This window comes from Rhipicephalus sanguineus, unplaced genomic scaffold, assembly GCF_013339695.2.
Source record: "Rhipicephalus sanguineus isolate Rsan-2018 unplaced genomic scaffold, BIME_Rsan_1.4 Seq4741, whole genome shotgun sequence".
Classification (NCBI taxonomy): domain Eukaryota; kingdom Metazoa; phylum Arthropoda; class Arachnida; order Ixodida; family Ixodidae; genus Rhipicephalus; species Rhipicephalus sanguineus.
In genome coordinates, this window is record NW_023615331.1 from 40,947 (window position 1) to 55,610 (window position 14,664).

General features: G+C 46.3%; 4 non-coding genes across 4 annotated transcripts; all 4 read left to right on the plus strand.

Moving 5' to 3' along the window:
- The first annotated feature begins 17 nt into the window (after positions 1–17).
- On the plus strand, positions 18–89 carry Trnaa-ugc (transfer RNA alanine (anticodon UGC)). The gene has a single exon. It is a non-coding gene; the product is annotated as a tRNA-Ala (tRNA).
- Positions 90–365: 276 nt separating this feature from the next.
- Trnaa-ugc (transfer RNA alanine (anticodon UGC)) lies at positions 366–437 on the plus strand. Its single transcript has one exon. It is a non-coding gene; the product is annotated as a tRNA-Ala (tRNA).
- A 12,805-nt stretch (positions 438–13,242) lies between these two features.
- On the plus strand, positions 13,243–13,313 carry Trnaa-cgc (transfer RNA alanine (anticodon CGC)). The gene has a single exon. It is a non-coding gene; the product is annotated as a tRNA-Ala (tRNA).
- A 961-nt stretch (positions 13,314–14,274) lies between these two features.
- On the plus strand, positions 14,275–14,346 carry Trnaa-ugc (transfer RNA alanine (anticodon UGC)). The gene has a single exon. It is a non-coding gene; the product is annotated as a tRNA-Ala (tRNA).
- Positions 14,347–14,664: the final 318 nt, after the last annotated feature.

The window sequence follows — 14,664 nt, forward strand, 5'->3', positions numbered from 1 at the left end:
AACATACCTGTCGTGGCGGGGGTGTAGCTCAGTGGTAGAGCGCTCGCTTTGCATGTGAGAAGTCCCGGGTTCAAACCCCGGCACCTCCAGGACGATCGTCCTTTTCTTGCTTTATTTTGTGCTAGTGTTCTGTCGATATAATGGTACGATGACTCGGCACTGCGCGTGTAAGATCGCAGTTCCGTACAGACATCGTCGCAATTTTGTTAATGGAAATAATTGGCGCATTTCCGTGATAAGTCAAAGAGCATAAAGCCGCGATGCCCAAATAATTGGATTCAATGAGAAGCAATTAGATATTTTATTATTATTAATAAATCCAAATGAGCAGGAAAGAACGCGGTATTAAACTTACCTGTCGTGGCGGGGGTGTAGCTCAGTGGTACAGCGCTCGCTTTGCATGTGAGAAGTCCCGGGTTCAAACGCCGGCACCTCCATGATGATCGTCCTTTTTTCGCTTTATTTTGTGCTAGTGTTCTCTCGATATAATGGTACGATGACTCGGCAGTGCGCGTGCAAGATCGCAGTTCCGTTCAGAAAACGTCGCAATTTTGTTAATGGAATAAATTGGCGCATTTCCGTGATAAGTCAAAAAGCATAAATCCGCGATGCCCAAATAATTGGATTCAATGAGAAGCAATTAGATATTTTATTATTATTAATAAATCCAAATGAGCAGGAAAGAACGCGGTATTAAACATACCTGTCGTGGCGGGGGTGTAGCTGGATTCCACTTCCGGCCGCCACGGGTGACGGACGTGTTTTCATGGGCTCGAACGAGCCAGTGCTTGCGGCACAGTTTAGCCGCGGAAACAGGGACGCTATGGAAGATAACCAGGATTATCAAGTACTGCTGCCACATCTGCCGAAAGGTCGTATTGTTTTGAACACAGTATTTTTGCACGGTGACCTACAAGCGAGACCGTACCGAGTCGAGGACTACAGGGATGCCCTTGCTCAATTGGAATTGCTACCTGAGGTGGAAGCCTTAGGTGCATTTCAAATGAATCATGTGTGGGCCGTGACGTTCAAAAGTCGTGAAGGTATGCAAAAGTTGTTAGCTGCCGGACATATTAATGTGAAAAACAGAAAGTGCCTGGTGGTAGACCCAAACAACCAGGAGGTTCGAGTGAAGATACACTGGGTGCTCCACAATGTAACAAATGAGGACATTCATGTGGCCTTCGAGCCGTATGGCGAAGTCACAGAAGTGAATAGGGAACGCTGGCGCGTGTCGGGTGTGTCAGAGAAAGGTTCGACAACGCGTGTGCTAAGCCTGAAGCTAAAGACAGGGGTCACAATTGAAGACGTTCCCCACCAAGTACGTGTCGCCGGAGAACTTGCTCTCGTCGTAATTCCTGGAAAGGCCCCCCTTTGTTTGCGCTGCCAAGGAAAAGGTCACATCCGCCGTGACTGCCGAATCCCTCGATGCCAGCGGTGCCGACGGTTTGGCCACGACGAAGCCCAGTGTGTGCCTACGTATGCGAACATAACGGGACCCGCGAAAAGCAAAGATGCTTCTGAAAATTTCGTGGACGAAGCTGAAGCCGAAGAAGCAGCAGCGATGGCGCCGGAGAAACCCAAAAAGCCGGAAACGCCCCCCAGTACGACGGTGAAACAGGTGTTGATAGCGAGCGACCAAAGGAAGTCGAAAGAAACGTCAGCAGAACCAAAAAGTGAGGCACCCCAATATAACACGACCGAAAATCGTGTGGTAGAAGCGGCTGCGCCGTGCGACCCTTCGAAAGATGAGAGTGTAGCCATGGAAGGCATCGCATCGATGTCCGCCAAACGAGGGCATAACGAAACCTTCGAAGACTCGGACCTTCCTAAGGAATGCAAGCGGCGGCCCTCCGCCACCTAAGTCGGCTCTGATGCGACGAATGTCGTTCAAGCCGAAACCGAACATTCCTCCTGACGGACGACCAGAGGCGAAACCGCCGAGCTAAAGGCGGGGCCTCGCTTCCCTTGTGCAAGCCAGCGACATGCCTCCTCTAAAACAAAGACGCTTAGACCCTGCTGCGGAGTCCAGCCACCGGACATCTGTTGAGAGGGAAGACACGGGGCAGCTGGATGATGCCGACTGTGAATTGCCTCAGCACGGTGAACCCTCTTATACATCTCTGCGCTCCGAGGTAAACGCTGTGCGATCTAAGTGCTCCTCACAAATTAAGAACGGAAAGCTTGCCGTGTCCTTACGAATCGCCACTTTGAATGTACGCGGACTAGCAGCCAAGAAGCGTCAAAGTCAAATTAATCGTCTCTTTCTCGAAAATAACTTAGATCTGGCAGCTGTGCAAGAAACCAAGATTGAAAGTGAGGAGCACACGGATCGTATGGTGGAAACTTTTCGAAGACACTATAATGTTTGTGTGAGCCACTCAAAAGGTACATCCGGGGGCTGCGCAATTTATATAAGAAACAACGTAGGCATTGAAAGTGAAAAAGTTGTAGCGTCAGAGGAGGGGCGCTTGATTGTGCTTGACTTTTTGTATTCTGGAAAGGAATGGCGTGTTATTTGTATTTATGCACCAAACACTGATAATGAACGTGTTGTATTGTTTGAAAGAGTAGAACAGTTTCTGAAATGTGAAAAATGCCTTATCATGCTAGGTGATTTTAACTGTGTTTGCATGGCTGAAGATAGAACTAGAAGTGTGCCTGCACGAGATAAAAGTGAGCGACTACTCATTTCGCTGCTGGAAGAATATTACATGGAAGATTTAGGATACCTACTTTCAAAAGTAGGCCGTCCTACTTTCACGCATTACCAACGCGGAAGCTGTGCTAGGCTGGATAGGATATACGCTACGGTCTCTCTTGCCAAAGAGTGTGTTAACCTCGAAGTTAAACACGTATCTTTTAGCGACCATAGCCTTGTAACAGCCACACTTGGAACCAATTTAAAAAAGAGCCGGTTCAACTGGGAACTATGGAAGTTCAACGTGAAACTCTTAGAAGACGAAACATTTACACAAAGTGTAAAACAAAGAATCGAAGACATGGTATCGACAAAAACACACGGATGGATAGCGGAGTGGGAAAACTTTAAAAACGCGGTCAAAATGACTGCGATTGAAAGGGGAAGCATACTTTATCAGAAAGAAAAGACTAAAGAGAAAGAACTTCAATGTCAGCTCAATTATCTTATGTGCATGGAAAGTGCAAATCCCGGCTTATATACAAAAGAAATACGCGAGGTAAAAAACAAGCTTGAACTTATCGCAACAGAGAAGTACAAAGCAGCAGTGATAAGAGCACGAGCTGAAAAGATATGGATGGGTGAAACGCCCAACAAGCGTGCGCTGTGCGACGAAATAAGATATTCAGTCAAAAATGAAATACGCCAGATTCATTATCACAATGAAGTGACGTGTGAAAAGAGTAAAATTGAAGATGCATTTGTAGAATACTACAGTGAGTTATTCATGAATAAAACGAACCATGCAGCTGGTTCTAAAGCTGCGATCATTAATTTAATGCCAAAGCTTGAAAATGACATCAAAACGCGAATGGAGCTGCCAATAAGTGTGAACGAAGTGAGAAAACGCTATTAAGGAACTGGCCGTAGGGAAAACTCCTGGACCCGATGGATTAGGGGCCGCCTTTTACAAAACGTTTATTGAAGAGATTAGTCCAATTTTGCACGAGGTGATCAGTGAGGCGTACGAAAACAAAGCGTTGCCTCCCTCCTTTCTATCTGCTCATATGGTCCTAATACCAAAGACAGATAATCCAGACAAACTAATGTCAGTAGGAGCTTACCGCCAAATAACTCTTACAAACGTAGACTATAAAATATATACAAAAGTTCTAGCCAAACGATTACAAAGCGTTGTCAAGCTGCTCGTAGGACCGCATCAGACGTGCGGCATAAAGGGTCGTTCGATTTGTACCAATGTGCATGTAGCCCGCAGCGTTTTAGAGTGTTGTGACGCCGTGGCGGGGCGGGTTGCTATGCTCCAACTTGATCTTGCTAAGGCGTTTGACCGTGTCGCACACGAATTTCTTTTTTCGTTGCTTGAACACGTCAACCTCGGAAAAGTAATGCTGGAAGGTTTAAAAATGGCTTACAGTAATTGTACAGTGCGAATAATTGTAAATAAGAACCTTACAAGAAGCATTGACGTCAGGTCATCCATAAAACAAGGCTGTGCGCTGTCTTCTCTGCTTTTTGCGCTATACCTTGAACCTTTCTGTCTCAGCTTAATTAACAACAGCAAAATTAATGGCTTCGTGCTTCAAACGCAACACGTCAAAGTTCTCGCATATGCTGATGACGTTGGTGTTTTCTGCACTGATCGCAAAAGCATAGAAGAGACTATAAGCGTCACCAAAGCATTCTGCGAACAGACAGGATGTGCGATAAACTGGGAGAAGAGCGTCGGTTTCTGGCACGGCACGTGGGACGTTAAGCCGCAATCATTCGCGAGCATCAAATGGTCCAACACACCCTCTGCGTATTTAGGTGTACCCTTGGAACATTACAACCAGACAGGAGATTACTGGGATGACCTGACGTCAAAGGTGAAGGAAAAAGTTGGTGGATGGCAAGGCCGTGAATTGTCAATGTTCGCGCGTGCGAGTGCTTGCAATGTTTTCCTGATTGCAAAAGTGTGGTATGTGCTACAGTTTCTGTCAATGTCTCGCGTAAATGTGCAAAAATTGCACCGTATTTTTGCGGTCTTCATTTGGGGCTCAAACTGGGAAAGAGTCAGCAGAACAAATCTTTTTCGTTCACTGAAAGACGGGGGCCTTGGTCTTTCACATCTGTTCATCAGACAAATTGTGTCGCGGTTTGTGTTTTTACGGGACCAGAAAGACCCGTTTTTGAGAACCGTTATGCATGTGAGGTTAAAAAATGCCATTCCTGATTTTGTTGTGTCTAGTGCAGCTGCAATTGACGGCGGTATAAAAGGCTACCTCAAAGAAGTGGTGATGGCATTCAGGATACTTCAAACACGATTTTCACTCGAGTATTTGAGTCTTGTATCAAGAAAAAAGCTGTACAAAGACCTGATCACTGTAATGATGCCCACACCATTATATAGATCACTAAATCATAAAGGCCCCGGGCAAGACGTGCTAAAAAGAGTTAAAAAAAATGACCGTTAAGGATCTATAAAATCGTTTTTCTTTAAAGTACACACGAACACATTGCCTGTGAAAACATGGCTTAAAGACAAAGGCATATTTATACCGTGGACGACAAACTGCACCCTGTGTAACAAACCGGAGACGATCGAACACACATTCATTGACTGCTGGGATCCAATATTTTTTTGGGATGTGTTACAAAGAACCCTGAAGAAAGAGCTACCGATAACACCACATGGAATACGTTATCTTTCAGTGCAGAATGAGTGTGGTGTTCCATACGACATGATAATGTTATTGGGGCTTTACAGCCTCTGGATCACACGCATGGCCGTGAGGCATATGGATTCTAAAGCCAAATCGACACGGGAAAACTTTATTGAATGTGCAATGTATGTGCGCGACACATTTCGAACATTGGATGAACCTCCAGATTGTATGGAGGTATTTGATGAATTGGTGGAAATGAATGTTTTTAATCCATCACAATGGTCGAGTAGACCAATGTGGTTTTTATACCAATGTATTGCTTTATTTCTGAATAAAAAGGTTAAAAAAAAAAAAAGCTCGGTGTAGCTCAGTAGGCAGCGCGTCAGCCTCATGTGAGAAGGTCCCTGGTTCGATCCCGCGGCAAAGGCGAGCCTTTTCTTGCTTTTTTTTGTATGAAGAAAAGCCCTTTCTCGAGAATGGCCGGTGACTCGGCAGTCGCGTGCAAGATGTTCCCGCGTCGCAATCTTAAGGAATGGTCTTCACGTGAAAGCCTCGGTTAATGAGCATAAATCCGTGCCCTATTATTTAGAAGCAATTAGATATTTTATTATTTTAACCACCGTGAATCGAGACGGTATGCGCCCACGGGCCAGAAAAGCAGTAGGCAGCGCGTCAGTCTCATAATCTGTCGTGAGTGTGGGGATTGAGGCTTGCCGTCGCCATTGCGCTGGTTTTCGCCTATTTCTGCTATCCCCACGTCCGATCATATGACAGCGGCCCTTCCTCCGCGGAAACTCTTATGATGATAAGGACGAGCGGGGGAGTGACGTTGCCAAACCTCCCCCTCCCGGCGTCGGACCTCGACGGGGCATGCTGATCGTACGAGCCCGGCCGTCGAGTTTCGCGTCTCGCGCCTGCGAGGACGTTGCTCGAGCAGGGGGGGTATAGGAGAGACTCTCTCTGGACCTCGTAGTAAGACGTATTTCCTCCCGTCAGACGTCGGTTAAAAACTCCTCTTTTGTTAATGGAATAAATTGGCTCGCTCGGACGGAACTCAAAGATGTGCTAAAGCGGTGCCTTGCGCCAGCGGCGAGCGCTTAGCTTACGTTGTCCTTTTCCGAACGCTAGGAAGAGCGGTGCGATGCATTCACGCGTGGTCAAGTGGTACTACGCAGGGAGCGGGGCGTGTAAACCGGGTACTATCGAAACCCCGGCATCTCCACGCGTCCTTTTCTGCTTTATTTTGGAGTTTGACTGACACTCGATATAACGCGATCGGGCACTGTGGTCGCGGATCGTAAGATACGCAGCATAGTCGCGAATTTTCTCACAGCGGCGTTCGCCGTGAGCCCTTTTGGCGGAGACGTGCTAGCGGCAGAGCCCAAATTTGTGTTGTACTTTCGCCCGAGGCACATGGCGTGGGGAAGCCTGTACCACGATTTGCTTCTCCCGCCGCCTTTGGGAGCGGGTGTTGTACTGCGTTTTGTGGTGTTGCTGCAGGCAACGACCAAAGTGAGCTGTTGCGGATGAGCTCGAGAGCAGTACTGTGTACTTGCCGCGAACAGGTTGCGCTCCCAACTGGCGAAATCAAGTAAGCCCTTTGCGCTCGAACGCACCAGAGCCACTTACGAAGCATGTGCAGCGGCGCGCTAGTTCACGCGAGGAAAGACGACATGGCAAACGCGGCACTGTGGCTCGCTGGAAGTCCGAACCCACGCTAGTGGCCGTACTCCGGGGATGTGAGGTACGTGTACAATACAAGTTCGATCCCTTTGAGGCACCCGGGCCAAATAATTGGCGGCACTTCCCTACGCCACCTGGGACTTGAGACTCTTGTGATAAGCAAAGAGCATAAAGCTTTTTCCGGACAGCGATGTAACCCAGTGAGCATTGTTTGCTCAGCAACATGCCTGTAATGTTATGGGCGTGGTGTAAAAAAAATGTTGCAACCGCTTTTTTTTTTACAAGCGTTCATTCAATGAGAAGCACTCTGTTTTTCGCACGCTCAGCAATTAAAAGCATGGCTTACAAAATAGAAGCAGCCTTACGTGTCGCTACTTTTAATATCGTTAGAGGCACGTGATCTAGGAGAACGGCAGTATCAGTTACGTCGTCTGTTACTTGAAAATGACTTACCTGTTGATATTGCCGCCGTGGCGGAAACAAAATTGAATCTGAAGAGCAGTGGATACTATATTTTCGACTTTCCGCTCTAGCTACAATATGCGTCGTCTTTGCTTTATACATCAGGTGGATGTCTTCTTTTATGAAGAAACACAATTGGTCGTGTTGAAGAAAGCGAAGTACAAACCGGTAATGTTCAAACGCCGGCACCTCCATGATGATCGTCCTTTGTTTCGGGGGGGGGGGGGGGGCTTTATTGTGTGCTAGTGGTTCTCTCGATATAATGGTACGATAGGACTCGGCAGTGCGCGTGCAAGATCGCAGAGTCCGTTCAGAAACGTCCGCAATTTTGTTAATGGATAAATTGGGCGCATTTCCGTGATAAGTCAAAGGAGCGTAAATCCGCGATGCCCAAATAATTGGATTCAATGAGAAGCATTGGATAGTTTATTATTATAAATAAATCCACCATGAGGCAGGAAAGAACGCGGTATTAAACATACCTGTCGTGGCCGGGGGGTTAGCTGGATTCCACTTCCGGCCGCCACGGGTGACGGACGTGTTTTCATGGGCTCGAACGAGCCAGTGCTTGCGGCACAGTTTAGCCGCGGAAACCAGGGACGCTATGGAAGATAACCAGGATTATCAAGTACTGCTGCCACATCTGCCGAAAGGTCGTATTGTTTTGAACACAGTATTTTTGCACGGTGACCTACAAGCGAGACCGTACCGAGTCGAGGACTACAGGGATGCCCTTGCTCAATTGGAATTGCTACCTGAGGTGGAAGCCTTAGGTGCATTTCAAATGAATCATGTGTGGGCCGTGACGTTTCAAAAGTCGTGAAGGTATGCAAAAGTTGTTAGCTGCCGGACATATTAATGTGAAAAACAGAAAGTGCCTGGTGGTAGACCCAAACAACCAGGAGGTTCGAGTGAAGATACACTGGGTGCTCCACAATGTAACAAATGAGGACATTCATGTGGCCTTCGAGCCGTATGGCGAAGTCACAGAAGTGAATAGGGAACGCTGGCGCGTGTCGGGTGTGTCAGAGAAAGGTTCGACAACGCGTGTGCTAAGCCTGAAGCTAAAGACAGGGGTCACAATTGAAGACGTTCCCCACCAAGTACGTGTCGCCGGAGAACTTGCTCTCGTCGTAATTCCTGGAAAGGCCCCCCTTTGTTTGCGCTGCCAAGGAAAAGGTCACATCCGCCGTGACTGCCGAATCCCTCGATGCCAGCGGTGCCGACGGTTTGGCCACGACGAAGCCCAGTGTGTGCCTACGTATGCGAACATAACGGGACCCGCGAAAAGCAAAGATGCTTCTGAAATTTCGTGGACGAAGCTGAAGCCGAAGAAGCAGCAGCGATGGCGCCGGAGAAACCCAAAAAGCCGGAAACGCCCCCCAGTACGACGGTGAAACAGGTGTTGATAGCGAGCGACCAAAGGAAGTCGAAAGAAACGTCAGCAGAACCAAAAAGTGAGGCACCCCAATATAACACGACCGAAAATCGTGTGGTAGAAGCGGCTGCGCCGTGCGACCCTTCGAAAGATGAGAGTGTAGCCATGGAAGGCATCGCATCGATGTCCGCCAAACGAGGGCATAACGAAACCTTCGAAGACTCGGACCTTCCTAAGAATGCAAGCGGCGGCCCTCCGCCACCTAAATCGGCTCTGATGCGACGAATGTCGTTCAAGCCGAAACCGAACATTCCTCCTGACGGACGACCAGAGGCGAAACCGCCGAGCTAAAGGCGGGGCCTCGCTTCCCTTGTGCAAGCCAGCGACATGCCTCCTCTAAAACAAAGACGCTTAGACCCTGCTGCGGAGTCCAGCCACCGGACATCTATTGAGAGGGAAGACACGGGGCAGCTGGATGATGCCGACTGTGAATTGCCTCAGCACGGTGAACCCTCTTATACATCTCTGCGCTCCGAGGTAAACGCTGTGCGATCTAAGTGCTCCTCACAAATTAAGAACGGAAAGCTTGCCCTGTCCTTACGAATCGCCACTTTGAATGTACGCGGACTAGCAGCCAAGAAGCGTCAAAGTCAAATTAATCGTCTCTTTCTCGAAAATAACTTAGATCTGGCAGCTGTGCAAGAAACCAAGATTGAAAGTGAGGAGCACACGGATCGTATGGTGGAAACTTTTCGAAGACACTATAATGTTTGTGTGAGCCACTCAAAAGGTACATCCGGGGCTGCGCAATTTATATAAGAAACAACGTAGGCATTGAAAGTGAAAAAGTTGTAGCGTCAGAGGAGGGGCGCTTGATTGTGCTTGACTTTTTGTATTCTGGAAAGGAATGGCGTGTTATTTGTATTTATGCACCAAACACTGATAATGAACGTGTTGTATTGTTTGAAAGAGTAGAACAGTTTCTGAAATGTGAAAAATGCCTTATCATGCTAGGTGATTTTAACTGTGTTTGCATGGCTGAAGATAGAACTAGAAGTGTGCCTGCACGAGATAAAAGTGAGCGACTACTCATTTCGCTGCTGGAAGAATATTACATGGAAGATTTAGGATACCTACTTTCAAAAGTAGGCCGTCCTACTTTCACGCATTACCAACGCGGAAGCTGTGCTAGGCTGGATAGGATATACGCTACGGTCTCTCTTGCCAAAGAGTGTGTTAACCTCGAAGTTAAACACGTATCTTTTAGCGACCATAGCCTTGTAACAGCACACTTGGAACCAATTTAAAAAGAGCCGGTTCAACTGGGAACTATGGAAGTTCAACGTGAAACTCTTAGAAGACGAAACATTTACACAAAGTGTAAAACAAAGAATCGAAGACATGGTATCGACAAAAACACACGGATGGATAGCGGAGTGGGAAAACTTTAAAAACGCGGTCAAAATGACTGCGATTGAAAGGGGAAGCATACTTTATCAGAAAGAAAAGACTAAAGAGAAAGAACTCAATGTCAGCTCAATTATCTTATGTGCATGGAAAGTGCAAATCCCGGCTTATATACAAAAGAAATACGCGAGGTAAAAAACAAGCTTGAACTTATCGCAACAGAGAAGTACAAAGCAGCAGTGATAAGAGCACGAGCTGAAAAGATATGGATGGGTGAAACGCCCAACAAGCGTGCGCTGTGCGACGAAATAAGATATTCAGTCAAAAATGAAATACGCCAGATTCATTATCACAATGAAGTGACGTGTGAAAAGAGTAAAATCTGAAGATGCATTTGTAGAATACTACAGTGAGTTATTCATGAATAAAACGAACCATGCAGCTGGTTCTAAAGCTGCGATCATTAATTTAATGCCAAAGCTTGAAAATGACATCAAAACGCGAATGGAGCTGCCAATAAGTGTGAACGAAGTGAGAAACGCTATTAAGGAACTGGCCGTAGGGAAAACTCCTGGACCCGATGGATTAGGGGCCGCCTTTTACAAAACGTTTATTGAAGAGATTAGTCCAATTTTGCACGAGGTGATCAGTGAGGCGTACGAAAACAAAGCGTTGCCTCCCTCCTTTCTATCTGCTCATATGGTCCTAATACCAAAGACAGATAATCCAGACAAACTAATGTCAGTAGGAGCTTACCGCCAATAACTCTTACAAACGTAGACTATAAAATATATACAAAAGTTCTAGCCAAACGATTACAAAGCGTTGTCAAGCTGCTCGTAGGACCGCATCAGACGTGCGGCATAAAGGGTCGTTCGATTTGTACCAATGTGCATGTAGCCCGCAGCGTTTTAGAGTGTTGTGACGCCGTGGCGGGGCGGGTTGCTATGCTCCAACTTGATCTTGCTAAGGCGTTTGACCGTGTCGCACACGAATTTCTTTTTTCGTTGCTTGAACACGTCAACCTCGGAAAAGTAATGCTGGAAGGTTTAAAAATGGCTTACAGTAATTGTACAGTGCGAATAATTGTAAATAAGAACCTTACAAGAAGCATTGACGTCAGGTCATCCATAAAACAAGGCTGTGCGCTGTCTTCTCTGCTTTTTGCGCTATACCTTGAACCTTTCTGTCTCAGCTTAATTAACAACAGCAAAATTAATGGCTTCGTGCTTCAAACGCAACACGTCAAAGTTCTCGCATATGCTGATGACGTTGGTGTTTTCTGCACTGATCGCAAAAGCATAGAAGAGACTATAAGCGTCACCAAAGCATTCTGCGAACAGACAGGATGTGCGATAAACTGGGAGAAGAGCGTCGGTTTCTGGCACGGCACGTGGGACGTTAAGCCGCAATCATTCGCGAGCATCAAATGGTCCAACCACACCCTCTGCGTATTTAGGTGTACCCTTGGAACATTACAACCAGACAGGAGATTACTGGGATGACCTGACGTCAAAGGTGAAGGAAAAGTTGGTGGATGGCAAGGCCGTGAATTGTCAATGTTCGCGCGTGCGAGTGCTTGCAATGTTTTCCTGATTGCAAAAGTGTGGTATGTGCTACAGTTTCTGTCAATGTCTCGCGTAAATGTGCAAAAATTGCACCGTATTTTTGCAGTCTTCATTTGGGGCTCAAACTGGGAAAGAGTCAGCAGAACAAATCTTTTTCGTTCACTGAAAGACGGGGGCCTTGGTCTTTCACATCTGTTCATCAGACAAATTGTGTCGCGGTTTGTGTTTTTACGGGACCAGAAAGACCCGTTTTTGAGAACCGTTATGCATGTGAGGTTAAAAAATGCCATTCCTGATTTTGTTGTGTCTAGTGCAGCTGCAATTGACGGCGGTATAAAAGGCTACCTCAAAGAAGTGGTGATGGCATTCAGGATACTTCAAACACGATTTTCACTCGAGTATTTGAGTCTTGTATCAAGAAAAAAGCTGTACAAAGACCTGATCACTGTAATGATGCCCACACCATTATATAGATCACTAAATCATAAAGGCCCCGGGCAAGACGTGCTAAAAAGAGTTAAAAAAATGACCGTTAAAGGATCTATAAAATCGTTTTCTTTAAAGTACACACGAACACATTGCCTGTGAAAACATGGCTTAAAGACAAAGGCATATTTATACCGTGGACGACAAACTGCACCCTGTGTAACAAACCGGAGACGATCGAACACACATTCATTGACTGCTGGGATCCAATATTTTTTTGGGATGTGTTACAAAGAACCCTGAAGAAAGAGCTACCGATAACACCACATGGAATACGTTATCTTTCAGTGCAGAATGAGTGTGGTGTTCCATACGACATGATAATGTTATTGGGGCTTACAGCCTCTGGATCACACGCATGGCCGTGAGGCATATGGATTCTAAAGCCAAATCGACACGGGAACAACTTTATTGAATGTGCAATGTATGTGCGCGACACATTTCGAACAGTGGATAAAACCCTCCAGATTGTATGGAGGTATTTGATGAATTGGTGAAATGAATGTTTTTAATCCATCACAATGGTCGAGTAGACCAATGTGTTGTTTATACCAATGTATTGCTTTATTTCTGAATAAAAAGGTTATTAAAAAAAAAAAGCGGGGGTGTAGCTCAGTGGTGAGAGCGCTCGCTTCGCCATGTGAGAAGTCCTGGGTTCAAACCCCGGCACCTCCAAGACGAATCGTCCTTTTTTCGCTTTAGTTTGTGCTAGTGTTCTCTCGTATTAATGGTACGATGACTCGGCAGTGCGCGTGCAAGATCGCAGTTCCGTTCAGAAAACGTCGCAATTTTGTTAATGGAATAAATTGGCGCATTTCCGTGATAAGTCAAAGAGCATAAATCCGCGATGCCCAAATAATTGGATTCAATGAGAAGCAATTAGATATTTTATTATTATTAATAATCCGAATGAGCAGGAAAGAACGCGGTATTAAACATACCTGTCGTGGCGGGGGTGTAGCTCAGTGGTAGAGCGCTCGCTTCGCATGTGAGAAGTCCGGGTTCAAACCCCGGCACCTCCAGGACGATCGTCCTTTTTCGCTTTATTTTGTGCTAGTGTTCTGTCGATATAATGGTACGATGACTCGGCAGTGCGCGTGGCAAGATCGCAGTTCCGTTCAGACATCGTCCGCAATTTGTTAATGGAATAAATTGGCGCATTTCCGTGATAAGTCAAAGAGCATAAATTCGCGATGCCCAAATAATTCGATTCAATGAGAAGCAATTAGATATTTTATTATTATTAATGAATCCTAATGAGCCGGAAAGAACGCGACATTAACAGTACCTGTCGTGGCGGGGGTGGAGCTCAGTGTAGAGCGCTCGCTTTGCATGTGAGAAGTCCCGGGTTCGAACACCCCGGCTCCTCCAGGGCGATCGTCCTTTTTTGCTTTATTTTGTGCTAGTGTTCTCTCGATAAGATGTACGATGACTCGGCAGTGCGCGTGCAAGATCGCAGTTCCGTTCAGACAACGTCGCAATTTGTTAATGGAAATAAATTGGCGCACTTTCCGTGATAAGTCAAAGAGCATAAATCCGCGATGCCCAAATAATTGGATTCAATGAGAAGCAATTAGATATTTTATTATTATTAATAAATCCAAATGAGCAGGAAAGAACGCAGATTAAACTACCTGTAGTGCGGGGTGTAGCTCAGTGGTAGAGCGCTCGCTTTGCATGTGAGAAGTCCCGGGTTCAAACCCGGCACCTCCAGACGATCGTCCTTTTTTGCTTTATTTGTGCTTAGGTTCTCTGCAGTATGGGATCGGACTCGGCACTGCGCGTGTGAGATCGCAGTTCTGTTCAGACATCGTCGCCATTTTTGTTAATGGAATAAATTGGCGCATTTCCGTGATAAGTCAAAGAGCATAAATTCGCGATGCCCAAATAATTGGATTCAATGAGAAGCAATTAGATATCTTATTATTATTAATGAATCCGAATGAGCAGGAAAGAACGCGACATTAACATACCTGTCGTGGCGGGGGTGTAGCTCAGTGGTAGAGCGCTGGCTTTGCAGGTGAGAAGTCCCGGGTTCTAACCCCGGCACCTCCAGGACGATCGTCCCTTTTTTCTGTATTTTGTGCTAGTGTCTGTCGATATAATGGTACGATGACTCGGCACTGCGCGTGTAAGATCGCAGTTCTGTTCAGACATCGTCGCCATTTTGTTAATGGAATAAATTGGCGCATTTCCCTGATAAGGCAAGAGCATAAAGCGCTTTGTCCCAAATAATTGGATTGAATGAGAAGCAATTAGATATTTTATTATTATTAATAAATCCAAATGAGCAGGAAAGAACGCGGTATTAAACATACCTGTCGTGGCGGGGGTGTAGCTGGATTCCACTTCCGGCCGCCACGGGTGACGGAC